Genomic DNA, 10409 nt, shown 5'->3' with positions numbered 1-10409 from the left:
CTACAAACACCAGAATACAACAGGAGGCAGAGAATCACTCCTGCACCCTTGATATGCCCTCTTCATCTTTCACAGTGCCAAAAGCTGTTTTGGCTCTGTGGCATTCTCTTCAATGATATTTCACAGATACTTGTGTTTTGAGCAGGGATGGGTAATCATCAAATGTTTTCGCTCAGGGTAGCATTAGCACTGCAAAATCAACAAGGCATTTCCCTGCAGTCTGCTTTCTTGAAAGATGTCCACCTCAGGTATCAAAGATTATTCAAGAAGCAGTGGTTCATACAGGCCCTTACCCTCTGGGGTGCTTCTAAGCCTGTCTCCTTGTGCAACCTTCCTTTCTTTCCCAGGTGATGCCTCCTGGCAGCAACGTTTCACCTGGGTTTCACTAGGGGAGCATGCTAAATGTAACCATGGAAATTCAATAGCTTTAAACTGCAACTCAAAGCAGAGACCACCAAGGGCAGTTTTGTCTGGTTTAGTGGAGCTGGCTTGTAAAATCACAGCCATTTCCCAAACCAGTTGTTAAACCCAGAGACAGCAAATTCTGATCTGCATTACAGTGCCTTCCTCAGCGAGTGCTGTGCCTGCATGAACAATGGCACTGCTGCCTGCTCCGCTTGTTTAAAGTCAGTAAGGATCAAAGCCCATGTGAACATGCACACAGGGATGGGGGAGAAGGGGAACTGCTTTGCTGGGTCCCTGTTCCTGACCTCCATCCATGTCTTCTGGCCCCACACTTGGAGACAGTGGATAGTTCTTGGGCAGCAACGCTCCCTACCAAAGCAGTTCAAAGCTGCTGTGAGGGACTGGACACAAGAAATTTTTGGAACTGCTTGTTTGCTTGTTAGTCAAAAGCAATAACAATACATTCTTAGGGTTTAATCAGCTTCCATTGAACTCCCAACTTCGACATTAACTTGACTGAGACTAGAATTTAGCATCACTTTACAAATAAGTAATAATCCAATTCCCTCCTCCTTCTCCTCTTCACCACAACATGCATCCAATCACAGTACTGATAAACTGCAATTAAAAATGCAATTGCAGTACAAATTCATAGGCACTTTGGGAAATATAAAATTTTTACTGCAATAATTTCAGAAGTATGGAGCAGAATAAAATGATTATCAGTTTTTCCATACACTCTTGTTCAGGCAGGTTAGGAATGTCACTGGGGAGTTTTCTGCAGGAATTCATAGCACTGGATTTTGAGAGCAGACTTGCTTTTTTAAGTTGATAGACATTTGTCTTTTAGTTTTTACCCTCTGATGTGTGTTAACAGGCAATAAATGAAATAGGAATATTTCCAATTAATTTTCTTTTTAATCTCCTTATCTCCTACTTGTCTCCTTACTACTATGAAGTAAGTTCAGATCAAATATGGTGCAGAGGCACAGCAACATAATAAAGCATTGCCAAGCATAACAAGCTGCCTTTCAAGGTACATTTTTCTTTAGTGACTTTTCTGCAGCCAAGAATAAAATTAAAAGAATGGGAGAAAGACTGAGAGGGGGAATTAGCACATTTGACTCAAATATAAGCAACCCACAAAATATGTTACTAATCAGATTCCCATCATCCTACTTATCATCTTGGGCCACACTGCATGTGGTTTCTCCCCAGATGTGCAGGATATTGAGGAAGACATTTTAGGGCTACACACAACACCAAGTCTCTCAGGACATACAAGTGGGACCTACAAATCCCCCCCGACAAAGGCTGTAACCCTCAGCACACTGAATTTCACATAGCACACAATTAAATTCTAGTACTCACTGATACTGGAGACAAAATTGCATTCAGGGAAGGATCAGACAATTTGGAGATGGTAGATCTGTTACTGGGTATTACCCATAATGGCCAAGATACATCCCTCAAATGCAGAAACTCCCTCAAATGTTGACACAATCTGGAAAGAAGCTCCAGGGAGGAAACATTGGTTTTATGATCTGGTCTTAAGTTTTTCCCAAAGTACCATGCAACAGCAAGAGGACTGGGGCCAGATGGGCTGTTGAACAGACATAGCTCTGTGGCTAAGTAGAAGAAATCAATTAGTCTTTTGTTTGTTTATTGCCTTCCTTTACTCACTGCCATTTCAGCTTGCACTGCCTTCTTGCTCTGGTGTGGAAAAGATTTTGCTATCAGTAAGGGGTTATCAGTTCCTTATCAGTAGGCTATCAAAGGTTATCATGCATGGGCCAGAACCTTTGATGAAGGCAAGAGAGCTTCACCAGAAGGGCATCTGAAACAACAGTGGGTTGGATATATATGGGTTGGACTCAATTTATTTACATATTTTATTTATATTTTTAGATGCAGATGCCAGTGACTTTATTTCAAAACTTCCTACATACTTTTCCTGTCAAATTTAAAGAAATAAAGTGACTGGACAGCACTAATTTTAAATTCCCAACATTGAAAGGACTAAAAGCTTTTGCACAAGCTCTTAAAAGTTTGTGTTGTTCCCCATTATAACTGCTAATACTACATGATTGGCTTGTTAATATAGCTAACTCACCAGCAGCATTCACATTAATTTTCACCTTTTACTGTGTAATGGTAGTGCTATTTATTAGCCAGACAGACCATTTTTAGTAATGTTATAGGAACAGAGTGTGCATTACACAACAGAACTAGGTTACACCTGCAGCTGACCATTTCTATATTTATGGCTGTCTGACATCTGTAATGAATGGCAAATGGAAAATATTTGTTTTTTTACTTTGGCTCAGTATTTTTTTTTCATGTTTTAAAAATAAAAGTGAAGTGAAATACCTGGCTTTAATTAGGGATTTTAAATATCTTCAAGTCTCTTGCCAAGATGCCCTGGAGAAACAGAACGGATCCTTAGGGCAGTGCACAGGAAAGAAATCGTTAGCCAACCTCAACCATCACTGGAAAACTTGACTGAAAAAGCCAGTTTGCATTTCAGCTCAATTTGTAATCACATCCAGCCCCTTTCTCTTCAAGTTTCAAGTACTAAGTCCCCTAATTGTGTGGGTATAACTTTAAGATGGGGAATTTACCATGTATTTCTGACAGAAGATCAAATGTTTTGCAAACTTTATGACAAACTGGTGGGTTTGAATGAAGTTAGGTTGTTCCTGATGTAATGTTTCATCTCACACTTATCATCTAATTATTATTGTTAACATGCAGAATCTATTTTTTCTACTCTCTCCCTCAATCATGCAACCATTTCAGTTACAATAAAAAGAAATCCTTTAAAAACCAAATAAAATTCAGGCTGAAACTGTCCATACTACCAAATTCTTTTCACTTAGAGATTTGAGAATTTTTGTTTAATTGTAGCAATATTTATGCAGCTGGTCACTGCAAGACCTAACTGGAGAGATAGAGGAATTTCAAAAGTATTTTTAAAAATAGGATTTTAAATAAAAGGATTTTAAAAGAATTTAAAAGAATGAAAGGAATTTAAAAATAATTTTCAAAGAAAAAAAAACCCTTTTCAAGATGCAATTGCATGCAGCACACTCAAAGATAAAGGAAATACATATTGAAATACTTTATTTTGAAGAATGCAATCATTAGAGCCAAAATAGCCAGTTGTCACAAAGCTGGAAAGATGGACAGTAGGTAGTCTGAGAATAATGAACAATGACCTTGGTCTCCTTCTGCCTTGAAATCAGATCTTTTTGTTTTATCTTAAGGATCCTTGATCAGGTTCAAACAAAATGATTCTCAGATTTAAGGAATAATCATATTGACTCAATTTGCGTGAAATTCTTTTCTTATTTTTAGACAGGGACTTTGTATCAAAACTGGGCTTGTGGGCTCTCCCCTGGTCCACAGAAGGGTAAAATCTCCTTGTAAAAATAGCCACAGTGAACATTGCTTTCATGAGGAGATGTACAAACGCTTTCTCATAGAGAGCTTTGTTCTTCCCATTGCACTACCTTTGGTCAACTGCAGGCAAAAGCATTTCAGGGAGGCCAAAAGGAAATTTCTCCACTGTGCTGGAGAGAACCCAAAACACTTGAATTAAATGGAATTCACACCAGGTCTCCACCATCAGCATTTAAAAGTAATTTTTCAAATGGCCATGATCAGTTTCACTACTTGAAATTACCAAGATTTATTTTTCCTAGAGGCAAAACTAGGGGGATTCCCCATTCCCACATTCTTCTGCTATTCAGTAAAGAACTTTGCAACACACTAACAGGGCATAGATCACTCTCTGTAGAGATGCTGATACCTCAGAGTTGGTAGGTGAATGCAACTATCAGAGTCTTTCAATCACACAGAGATTTAGAAATGTGTGAAATGAAATAGAACAGAATGAAATCTACCTAAAATTCCGGATTAATTGCTCCTCAAAGTTAGGAAATTTTGCTCTTTGGATGAATGAAAGACATCAACTGACAATGTCTTGGCTTGATTTTAATTTCAGCTGTTCATAACCTGCATTTTTAATGACTGTTTTGGTGTGCACCATCATGTGAAGGATTTTATTGTCATTCTAATGCATGGGAGAAACATCGCTTTCCATCAACTTCCTTTTCAAAACATCACATACATGTTTCCCTTTCATGAGTCTGCAGCATGGAATGGGGATTTGATACACAAGGTATTAGCAAGACTAATCATAAATTAATGAATGGAAACTCTGCTTTCATTTCATCCTGATGGGGTTGGTAGTAGGGGTGGTTCTTTTGTTACTTCTTTTTGTTGTTGTTGTTGAGGACATTCTTGTGGGTGCAATTAAATTAGTGCCAAATTACCTGAAATAATTTGTGGTTATTAAATAAACCAGTCTCTGTTGTGGAAAGTGCATTGTTCCCTGGCATTCCAGAGGCTTCCCTTTTTTTTTTTTTCCCACAAGAGATTGCAGCAACTGATCTCTGACAATACTGCTTTGTATATGTTGCCTCTTGGGTGGTGGAAGACAAGACTAAGCCATGTCAAAAAACTGCACATATGATCTACAGCTGGCATGTCACATTATAACCAAAGAAAAACAATCTCATGACTTACAAAAGCTCTTAAGGAGGCATCACTTGCAAGGTTAACTACAGTAGTTGACAAAAGAGATAAGGTGCAAACGATTACCGTATTTATCTGACACTGAATGAAATAAAAGAAGTGTGTTGGCTCAGCCTGATTCTCCCTTGGGTACTTATTTATATTTACATGATTTCTTGGAATAAACTTCTACATTTTCTAATAATGGCTATTTCTTGTTTTAGTGTAATATGAACCCTTTGCAACTTATCTTTACATCCTGATGTTTGACCGACTGGTTTTTGTAATATAGGGAGAGCTCATTACTCCACAAATATGTGTTTTTATAAATGCAGAGCTGAACTGATTTTTTTTCTCACAAAACCTGCCTTTCTTGGCCTTTCAGTGCTCAAGGATTCTCTAACAGTAATACTTCATAATTTGTGTGTGACAGTTGCTTATGGTTCCTCCTGCTCGCCTCCTGAGGTTATTTAGCTATCAGATTTCTTATTCCTGGGTGTTTCACCACCTCCAGTGGATTCAACTGCAGGAATGCTATTCTCACCACTTCACATTAGCGAGGGCAAACTGAGGTGTGTCTACATTGGCCAGTCATCCTATATACCAATACTCACATCTTCTCCTATTTCTATTGGTCTGAGCCATGAGTAACTCAACCAATATCAAATGCCACAAAGCCAACCCAAAACTGACATAAATGAGAGCAGAAACAAAAGCTCACGTTACACTGTAGTGTTTCTAGGGAAACTCCATTAGCATCAACTATTTGAATTGGGTTTGCTCTGGTGCAAAAGAGAATTTAGAAAAATGCTTCACTCTAACTCATTTCACTGCTTGACAAAATGAGCTGGAAAATCCCAAGTAGTCTGTCAGGGTTTTTTTTACATTTCCCATAGAAAGTATCCATTTTAACACAATCAATACCTTTTCTAGACACTTGTCAATCTGTTTAGCCAAACAACATTTACACAGTCAGCAAATTAAGAGGTAAAAGAAGCTAATCAGGACCTCTCCAGGTACTTTCTTTCCACAAACAATGTACAATGCTTAATTTCCTACCAGGAAATTATAGCGTCTACTGAGATTTCAAGATCTGATTAGTTTCAGAGGCTCAGGTTTTTAAAAAAACCTGTAAATCAAAGTAAAAGTTTAAACATAGCAGCCACCCTATGCCTGAAATCTGGAGAAACCTGGTTACTGCAGCCCCTTGGGAAGAATGGGACCCTCTAGATTTTTGCAGATAAGGTATGACTAACATTCTCATAAAGCTCAAAGATTGCCAGATATACACATTTAAAATAATTATGGTAATTAAATAGAGTTGCAAGCAGCTATAACTCCAGGCAACACCAGTTAAATGTAAAGAGAAAACATCTTCTGCATATGTTTGTGATTTATGTAATTACATGCTTCTACAAGCTACACACCATTCACTGGCAAACAGCCATCTCTTCTTTCATTCCAGTTCAGCCCCAGTAAGTAACATACTTCATCTGTTTGAAAAGCTCCACTTAATAATGCCACCGAGGATGTATACAACAACACTGGGGAGTCAATGTGAAAAAATTAAATGTCATTTGGCTGTGTGTGTGTGTGTGTGTGTGTGTGTGTGTGTGTGTGTGTGTGTGTGTTAAAAATAGCTTTTCTGGGCCTGTTTCTGACGTACATCATGAATGACTCCATTTCAGACAACTAAATTACACCTTATGTCAGTGAGAAATGAGTAAAATCCAAGGTGTGTTTTGTGTATGAGATTATGTGTTTGCTCTTGAGAATGACTGCTTTTCTCAATGTAGTAATTTTTGAAAATTAAACTGTACTGGGCCATTCTCAGGCAAGTTGTTACCCAATCTAGTGACTGGAGAGCAAATGAAAATGTTGCCCAAACAAAAATGGATTCAAAATTCAAGAAGCCTCCACAGTGCACAGTGCCTTCCCTCTGCCAACAGAAATATGAAGGATTTCTCTCATATTTCAGAGATCCAGCCTCTGTACTACCCTCTCACACTCACTAGGAACTTCTAGCCAAGCTTCAATTAAAATTTTCAAAGCAATAAAAAAGAAAATGAGAAAGAAAATGTAAATACTTTTTTCACATTTCATCAGACTTTCAGTTCTTTTACTACTCAGTATCAAACTAGAGTCCAGTGGGTTACCTGCTGAGTATTTATTCAGAATAAAAGGCATCTGACTCTTGTTATTTTTAAGACACAACTGAATTTTCAGTTCTTTATAAAGCCCAGTTTATTCATTCACATGAAAGTGATTCACAAACTACAAGGCACTGTCCAACAATGAGTGTGTAAATGGGAGGAAATAGGCTTGGTCACTAGAGATAAAATGGTGTATCTGTAAAATTGCATGCCATTTATTATAATTATTATCCTTCTGCAGTTGCTTTTCCATTTAAGTGGGCAATTGTGTCTTGAACTATTTCGCATTTCAAGTCACGTATAATCTCAAAGTTGCCATTATGGAAAATATTTCTAAGTATGCTCTGCTGCCAATGAAATAGTGCCTAAGTACATAGCTAAAAAAGACATTATATTCTATACATGGTATTTACAGTATACATAATCTCAACTGCAGTGTGATATCTGAGACCAAGCTGAAAATTCATTTCTGCTGAACTTGAAAATATATAAGTCATAAATATTTGTCCTTTCCTCAACATTTCATTACAATGCCAATACACTGTTACTCATAACATACTTTCTGGCTCTTCACTGCAAGTCTAAAGGATTCCAGATTAAGATTTAAGATTTTTTTAGTTTTTTCTTTCTCTGCCCCCACCCAACTGCTGGAAATTAGGAATCTTAGAGTTTAAGACACTGAAAGGCAGGGGGTTTTGTCCCTGCTTTCTCCTGAAAACTCTGTTCTCTTCTCACCACTAAATTGCAAAGTATATCTGTTAGAGTCAATTTGCATTTTTGGCTCAGGCAGAAAACTATTATTCTTTTCCTAAAATCTTTGTGTATTTTATTTAGAAAGCTCACATGCCATTTTTTTTAAACTCTCTTCAAATGAGAATAACATGAAAAATTCCCCACACAGTTTTCAGTAGTCTCCAGATTAGGATAGTTGAGTTGCCTGTGATAGGAAAAACAAAACCTCAGTTCTTGTCCCTGTTCACCCTGACCTGAGACCTGCATCTGAATCTTTCCCATTCTGGGGCTGACTAGAATTTAGTCATTACCATGGGAAGAAAAAAACTAAACAAAAACAAGCAAGGAAAACCCCCCAACACACAAGGCAAACCCACCACTAGTTAAGATAATTTCTTTATAGATAGTCCTGTGACTTCTAAATAATTACCAAATCTGGATTGATTTGAAAGGAAAAAAATTCCAATCTGAAGGTAATGCTGCCTTCCTTTTTCCAGCCAACAGCTGGATGCACAACAACCCAGAGGGCAAAGCAAAAAGAAATGCAGCAGCCTGGCCTCAGAGAGGACTTGTTTTAGGTGGATTCAGGAAGCAGTGTGAAGGCAGCACTGAGGGTTATGCTGTGGCTCGTGGGCCACAGGCCATCTACCAAGGCCAAAACTGAACAGCACTGCTTGAAGAGCTCAGGAGAGCAGCTGTAGCCATAGGGGGAACTGCAACACGCATATCCCTGTCCTGTGCTGGCCTTAGAATGCTAGACTAGATCAAATTAGACCACACTGTTCTGCACATACTAGACAAGATAATAAACTAGAAGCAGGATGACCCAAGGGTATAAAGCAGTTGGTAGCAAGAAATACCTTTTCCTCTCTGTGTTTGTGCAGTTCAATGCAGCTGCAGTGTGTGACTGAGCCCTTCATGCATTGTTACAATGACAGAGTAATTGAGGTCACAACAGCTTAAATGATAGTCAAATCCATTGCACATATGCTTGGAGTGTTTGTGCTCTTTAGTCCATAGAACAGGAGTTGTTACTTACAATTTCTGGTACTATCAACAAAATCAGCTCTTCCCTGTGGCAATGCAAGACACCGCTCAAGACAGATGGACAGAAGGACATGGCATAGCCAGAAATTGTGGCAATGCTATTAAGAACAGTCATGTTATGTCTGCTAGTTGTCACCTTAAAACCTGTGGGAAAAAAAGAATTGAGGGTGTGATTCCCTAAACAAAAAATAATGTGAGAATTAGGAATTTAATAAGATTTAGGTGCTTAACACTCTTAGCTAAGAGTAAGAATAAAAGAATAAGAATAAGAATAAGAATAAGAATAAGAATAAGAATAAGAATAAGAATAAGGCTTTGTGCCATCTTTCTTTTGATTTGCCAGGGAAGAGAAAGTGTTAAAGAAGCATGAAATTATGACATGTCAAAGGCTCCATGAATATTCTGGGCACTTTCTAACAAGCTCAAGTGTTCAGTTTGAGGGGAACTGTATGGATGAGGGGACTGGGCATGCAGGGAGAAGTAACATTCGGTGCATCTCAAATGCTTCCCAACTTGCAAGCACTGGCCAGCAAAGCCTCCCCAGTAACCTATTGTTTTCATAGTGAAGACCACTTGCTTCTGGATTTTGACTCCATGAGAGAATAAATGTCTGGTAGCCTTGAGGGCACATTGCCATGGTTTTGTCCCCGTTGTGGCAAGAGAAAGGCAGCACTTTGTTTTTCCTTTTCTTTTTTACTTTGGTCCGCTATACTTTTTGACTAAACCTTTGGGGATCTGAGTAATAAGAGACGTTTTGTAAATTAAGAAAGTAGCTAAATAGAGGCTTTTCAAAAGGCATTTCCCCATCATTCTTTCTAAAGGAAAGCAGGTGTTTGGCTCAAAGGGACTTGTTCTCTTGATAGCACAGTAAGAGAGTAAAACTGCATTTTCCCCTAAAGCAAAAATAAATAACTTCAGAAAACACGAGAACTGAGCCCTTGGTGAGGAGGTGAAATGGGTGTCCACCCTCTTGAACTAATTTATAACACCAAAGATGTCAAATGACATGCTGGATGAAGACATGATTTGTGGCTGAGAAAAGCTTTGCAGAGATCTCAGAGGCTTGGCCAAAGGCAACTTCATCTTGATAGAAATGATCGACTGCCAAACTAAAGAGAACTGTTAAGGCTCTCATCTGGGAAAAGGGGGAGAGGTGCATTTTCTAGCTGTGGATCCAGTTATCCGTAGCCTTTGCCAGAGCCAGGATGAAAGCATGCCAGGCATTTAGCCTATTAATTGGGTGCCCTTTGGAAGGACATATAAATCTTAAGGAAAGGTTTCAGTACTATATCAACTTTAGAAAACATGCAACAAACGCGTATCTAACTCTCCAGGCACTTGGCACAAACTGGAATTCTCCACAGAGAAAAACTTATTTAAAACTTGTGCCCAAGTTGTGTACTTATCTGCAAAGCTTCCTTACCATCTGATTCTTCTAAGAACCCTGACTTGCACGATCAGAGCTTGTAATTCTCATGGCAGGGTCAAGGCCAA

The sequence above is a fragment of the Agelaius tricolor genome, unplaced genomic scaffold (assembly GCF_023055355.1).
Source record: "Agelaius tricolor isolate 1412-34295 unplaced genomic scaffold, bAgeTri1.0.p SCAF_1, whole genome shotgun sequence".
Classification (NCBI taxonomy): Eukaryota; Metazoa; Chordata; class Aves; order Passeriformes; family Icteridae; genus Agelaius; species Agelaius tricolor.
Note: the sequence above shows the minus strand (reverse complement) of the source record.